This window comes from Pseudopodoces humilis, chromosome 29, assembly GCF_049639895.1.
Source record: "Pseudopodoces humilis isolate 2021_Gansu_Grassland_sample_001 chromosome 29, ASM4963989v1, whole genome shotgun sequence".
Lineage (NCBI taxonomy): Eukaryota > Metazoa > Chordata > Aves > Passeriformes > Paridae > Pseudopodoces > Pseudopodoces humilis.
Genome location: NC_142228.1, coordinates 1,688,101 through 1,694,975, shown reverse-complemented (window position 1 = coordinate 1,694,975; position 6,875 = coordinate 1,688,101).

The window sequence follows — 6,875 nt, the reverse complement described above, 5'->3', positions numbered from 1 at the left end:
TATTGTATATTAGATATAATATATTATATATTATATACAATATATAATATATAATATATTATACATTATATATTATATCTTATACATTATACATTATACATTATACATTATACATTATATATTATGTATTATATATTATATATTATATATTATATATTATATATTATATATTATATATTATATATTATATATTATATATTATATATTATATATTATATATTATATATTATATATTATATATTATATATTATATTATATCTATATTATATTTATTTTCATTATTTTTAACTCGCCCTGAGGCGGGAAACAGAGCTCTGGGTCCTTCTCTGGTGGGGGTTGGGATGGAGGATCCCACATGGTTGGGATGGAGGATCCTGCACAGTTGGGATGGAGGATCCCACATGGTTGGGATGGAGGATCCCACATGGTTGGGATGGAGGATCTCCATGGTTGGGATGGAGGATCCTGCACGGTTGGGATGGAGGATCTCCATGGTTGGGATGGAGGATCCTGCACAGTTGGGATGGAGGATCCTGCACGGTTGGGATGGAGGATCTCCATGGTTGGGATGGAGGATCTCCATGGTTGGGATGGAGGATCTCCATGGTTGGGATGGAGGATCTCCATGGTTGGGATGGAGGATCCCACACAGTTGGGATGGAGGATCCTGCACGGTTGGGATGGAGGATCCTGCACAGTTGGGATGGAGGATCTCCATGGTTGGGATGGAGGATCCTGCAGGGTTGGGATGGAGGATCCTGCACGGTTGGGATGGAGGATCCCGCACGGTTGGGATGGAGGATCCTCCAGGTCCTTGCAGCCCAAACCATTCCACCATCCATGAAACTCCATGATCCCAGCTCCGATGTCCCCGGGGTGCAGAGCAGAGGCCGTCTGCCGACACTTCACATGATTCCTGCATTCCAAACCCGGGGTGAGCACCTCCATCCCTGCCAGGCTCCGGGAACATCCCAAATCCATCCCCACGCGGATTCCCAGCCATTTTCCCTCCGTTCCCATCCCAACCCTCCCTCCCCGTGCCGGCTGCAGGTGTTCCAGGGCTCGAGGGCTCTTCAGGCTGAGCCCTCCCCGATTCCGGGGACAATGAAACTTCGCCGTCAGCTGGTTTTATTTTATCCCTCCCTCCCGCTCGCTTTCCACTTCCAGAATCCGCACAAATGATGGGCTTTGGATTTTTAAATTTTTTATTTTGAAGACTCATCTCCAGCAGATGATGGAGAGGGTGGGAGGAAAAGGAAGGGAAGGGAAAGGGAGGGGGACAAAAACACTTGGGGGTTGTTTGTGTTGTTCTCCCTCTGCTGAAATGTGCTGATTGCGGAGGCACAGCGGAGCTCGGGGATCCGGGAACAGCCAAAAAGATGGGAAATGTGGGAGCTGGATCCCGGCTCCAAACTGGGAAATGTGGGAGCTGAATTCCACCTCCAAACTGGGAAATGTGGGAGCTGGATCCCGGCTCCAAACTGGGAAATGTGGGAGCTGGATCCCTGATCCAAACTGGGAGCCAGCATTCCAGGACTGGGAAAAGGAGTCAAGGAGCGGCTTCTCTCCCTTTCCCACCCCATTATCCCATGGTTTTCTGCCATTCCCACCCCATTATTCCCTGGATTCTCCCCCATTCCTACCCCGTTATCCCCTGGCAACTCCAGGACCCTTGGGAAAGGACGAATGGAAAAGGATGTGGGGAGAGGATCCGGGATCCAGGATGTGGATGCCACAACCACCAGCACTTCCCTGTTTTGGGATTTATCCCTTCCCATCCCAGTCTCTCCAAACCCTCCCTGTTTCAGGAATTGTGGCTCCTCTCCCGCAATCCCAAGGAATTCTGCTGGATCGGCCCCCAGGGATGCCAGAGCTCATTCCCAAATCCGGCTCCCACCCATCCATTTCCAGCCACCAGGACGGGAAACGTTTGGCTCCTGATCCACCAGAATTTCCCCCAAATTTTCCCTTTTCTTCCCGGTGAGCATCCCGGGATTCTGGGCATCCCAACCTCATTGTGGGTGGTTAATTGACTTAATTAGGGACGCTGGACAAGGTGGGGAAGAGATTCTGCAATTCCCAGCTGGAATCCCAAAAAAAAAAATGGGGTTGGAAAAGTTGTTTTGGCATTTCCTCTGGGATCGTTAATTGGATGTTAATTGGATTTTGAGGGAATTCCTGCCTGCCCCACCCCAGCCAAAATAACTCCGGAGGGCGAAAGTTGGGAGCTTTTCCCGGCTTTTATCTCCCTTCCATCCAAACTTTGGGAATTCCGAGGTGAGGCCGAGACCAACGCCTTGGAATTCACCATTCCAGCTGGGAATTCATCATTCCAGCTTGGAATTCACCATTCCAACTGGGAATTCACTATTCCAGCTTGGAATTCACCATTCCAGCTGGGAATTCACCATTCCAGCTGGGAATTCACCATTCCAGCTGGGAATTCAACATTCCAGCTTGGAATTAACCATTCCAGCTTGGAATTCACCATTCCAGCTGGGAATTCACCATTCCAGCTGGGAATTCACCATTCCAGCTGGGAATTCAACATTCCAGCTTGGAATTAACCATTCCAGCTTGGAATTCACCATTCCAGTTGGGAATTCAACATTCCAACTGGAAATTCACCATTTCAGCTTGGAATTCACCATTCCAGTTGGGAATTCACCATTCCAGCTTGGAATTCACCATTCCAACTGGGAATTCACTATTCCAGCTTGGAATTCACCATTCCAGCTGGGAATTCACCATTCCAGCTGGGAATTCACCATTCCAGCTGGGAATTCAACATTCCAGCTTGGAATTAACCATTCCAGCTTGGAATTCACCATTCCAGTTGGGAATTCAACATTCCAACTGGGAATTCACCATTTCAGCTTGGAATTCACCATTCCAGCTGGGAATTCAACATTCCAGCTTGGAATTCACTATTCCAACTGAGAATTCACTATTCCAACTGGGAATTCACCATTCCAACTGGGAATTCACCATTCCAGTTGGGAATTCACCATTCCAGCTGGGAATTCACCATTCCAGCTGTGAATCCAAGCTGGGAGCACCCCCCAGCCTCCCCCTTCCCCCAAAAAAATCCCGAGGAAAGTTCGGACAGCTCCGTTCTCCCTGAAAAACCGAAGGAGCCACGTTCGGGTCCACTCCTTTCTCTTTTCCCGCTCAAATTCCCGAATTTTCGCCTCTCAGGTGTCACCGGGAGCCAGGAATAAGAAGGAGATTCCCGCAGGTTTCCCTGGCACGTTACAAAACACGGCATAAATAATTCAACCCCTCTGCAATTATCAAAACAAAGGAATAAAGCGAATTTCCCAAGGATTTTCCGCTCTCGCTCCATGCTTTTTATTGGATTTTTGCTTCCCTGGGTTGTTTTTTTTTGAAGCCTCAGAGATGATTTACTCGGAATTCCTTCCCGGATTTCGGATCCATGGCCAGGAGCCTCCTTTTGGGGGTGAAACCGCCCCAAAATTCCAGGGAAAACAGGGATAAAAGGGCTTGGCCGGGTTTTTTGATCCATTCCAAGGATTCAGCGGTGATCCTGGGAATGTTGAGTCCTTCCAGGAAGGGTTTTGGGGTGCGGGAAAGGTCATGGAACCCTTTCCCGCCATTCTCCTGGGAAAAAAAGGGGATTTTTGTGGGATCTGTGTCCATCTCACCCTGTCCTCGTCACCCCGTGACCCCAAAAACAGTCTCAGAGCAGCTCTGGGATGTTTTGTAGGATCAGGGAATTCTTTGGGATCAACAGGTTGGGAATGGGATTTTCCAGGTCTGGATCCATGGGGTAGGAGGGGCTGTGAATCCCCTTTTTCCCTTAAATTCCCCCATATCCATTCCGGGATCGTGGTGACCCACAGGGATTGGGGCAGTGCCAGGGAATGGGGTCAGACCCCGAAACTGGGAATGGGATTTTTGGGAATTGGGGCTGGCAGGGTGGGTGGGATGGTCTGGATCGGGATCCATGGGGTAGGAGGGGCTGTGAATCCCCTTTTCCCTCCCAAATCCCAAGTTTGGGGTGTTCCTCTGCCTGTTTTGGGATCTCCCTCTTCAGGGATGTTCCTCTCCTTCTTTTGGGATTTTCCTTTCCTTGTTCTGGGATATTCTGATCCCTGTTTGTTTTGGGATATTCCTCTCCTTATTTTGGGATATTCTTCTCCTTATTTTGGGATATTCCTCTCATTATTTTGGGATATTCTTCTCCCAATTTTGGGATATTCCTCTCCCAATTTTGGGATATTCCTCTCATTATTTTGGGATATTCCTCTCCCAGTTTTGGGATATTTCTCTCATTATTTTGGGATATTTCTCTCCCAATTTTGGGATATTCCCCTCCCTGTTTTGGGATATTCCTCTTATTATTTTGGGATATTTTTCTTACTATTTTGGGATATTTCTCTCCCAAATTTTGGGCTATTTCTCTCCATGTTTTGGGATATTCCTCTCCCAGTTTTAGGATGTTTCTCTCCCTACAAGCAGGAACAAATCCCCAGGTGTGGGGGACGCCATTCCCAGCCCCACATCCACGGAATCCACGGAATCCACAGCATCCAGTGGGATTTTCCCCTCTTTCCCCCATCCCTCTCCCAACCCTTTCCCGCCGCTCTTTTATTTTGGGTTTTTTTTCGCTGTGTTTCGCTTGCTCAGATTCATTTCTTTCTTTTTCCCGCCATCCCAATTCCCGCCAAAAAAAAAAAAACACACTAAAAATCCCAATAATAATAATAATAATAATAATAATAATAATAATAATAATAACAATAAAAAATTCCCAGCTGGAATTTCCCGCGGGCATTCATCAATCTCCTCCTTTCCTGTCCCTACCCAGGGCTCCATGGAATTGCGGGCGGGAAGAAGCCAGGACTGTGTTCCCTTTGTTTAAAGTCTCCAGGTCAGTACCGGGGGGCCGACGGCGTCCTCCCCTTTCCCCTCTTTTTTTTTTTTTTTTTTCCATAATTCCATGATTTTCACTCTTTCCCTGCCCCTCTCCCGGGAGCCCGTGGTGGGTGAGGGCAGCACCCGGAACCCGATTTTTGGGATGTTTTTAGGAGGTTCCTCCCCGATTTTTGGGATGTTTTAGAGGTTCCTCCCCGATTTTTGGGATGATTTAGAGGTTGTTCCCCAATTTTTGGGATGTTTTTAGGAGGTTCCTCCCCGATTTTTGGGATGATTTAGAGGTTGCTCCCCAATTTTTGGGATGTTTTTAGGAGGTTCCTCCCCGATTTTTGGGATGTTTTAGAGGTTCCTCCCCGATTTTTGGGATGTTTTTAGGAGGTTCCTCCCCAATTTTTGGGATGTTTTAGAGGTTGCTCCCCGATTTTTGGGATGTTTTTAGGAGGTTCCTCCCCGATTTTTGGGATGTTTTAGAGGTTCCTCCCCGATTTTTGGGATGTTTTAGAGGTTCCTCCCTAATTTTTGGGATGTTTTCAGGAGGTTCCTCCCCGATTTTTGGGATGTTTTAGAGGTTCCTCCCCGATTTTTGGGGATGTTTTAGAGGTTCCTGCCCATTTTTTTGGATGTTTTAGAGGTTCCTGCCCAATTTTTGGGATGTTTTAGAGGTTCCTGCCTGATTTTTGGGATGTTTTGGAGGTTCCTGCTTGATTTTTGGGATGTTTTAGAGGGACCTGCCTGGATTTTGGTTGACATCCATGGTTGATGTGTCGCTTCCCAAAATTTTGGTGGAGGACAGGGCGGATTTGTGGAGTTTTGTGGTCCTGGAGGGTCTTTGGTGTTCCTAAAAGGATTCCTGGTGATCCTAGAGGATCCCTGGTGTTCCTGAAGGGATCCTGGTGTTCCTGGAGAGATTTTGGTTGTTCCTAAAAGGATTCCTGGTGATCCTAAAAGGATTCCTGGTGCTCCTGGTGGGATCCTCAGGGTTCCTAAAAGGATCCCTGGTGCTCCTCCTTTTTTTATGATTCCATTGTGATTATTTTTGGAATTCAGTGGTGCTGCTCCTTTGGGATTCAGCGGTGATGGGTTTTTGGGATTCAGTGGTGACTTTTTTGGGATTCAACGGTGATGTTTTCTTGGGATTCAATGGTGATGTTCCTTTGGGATCCAGTGCCGATGGTTTTTTGGGATCCAGTGCCGATGTTTTTTTGGGATTCAGTGGTGATGAGCTTTTGGGATTCAATGGCTACTTTCTTTGGGATTCAACAGTGATTTTTTTTTTTGGAATTCAGTGGTGCTGCTTCTCCAGGATTCAGCTGTAATTTCTGGGGGGATTCAATCGTGATTTTTGGGGGGGATTGAGTGATGGTGGCTCTTTGGGATTCAGTGGTGATGGTTCCTTGGAATTCAGTGGTGATCGGGTTTTGGGGTTCAGTGGTGACTTTTTTGGGATTCAGCCATGATGTTTTCTTGGGATTCAATGGTGATGGCTCTTTGGGATTCAGTGGCGATGGGTTTTTGGGATTCAATGGTGCTGCTCCTTTTTTTGGGATTCAGTGGTGACTTTGGGGGGCTTCATCAGTGATGGTTTTTAGGGATTCAAGGGTGATGTTTCTTGGGATTCAATGGTGGCAGCATTTTGGGATTCAGTGTGATGGGTTTTTGGGATACAATGATGATGTTTTTAGGGATTCAGTGTTGACGTTCCTTAGAATTCAACGGTGACCTTTTTTGGGGATTCAGTGGTGATTCTTTGGGATTCAGTGGCGATGTTCTTCGGGATCCAGTGGTGATGATCCTTCAGGATCCAGTGGTTGAATGGATCAGGCTTTTCCTGGAGGAAGCATGGCAGAGTGCTGGGCCCTCAGGATTTGTAGGATTTGTGGGATTTGTGGGATTTGTGGGATTTGGGGGACCTTTCCCAACCAGGAAAACCCCTCCCGACCCCTCTTCCCCCCCAGCTCCAAACCGGGGGCCACCAA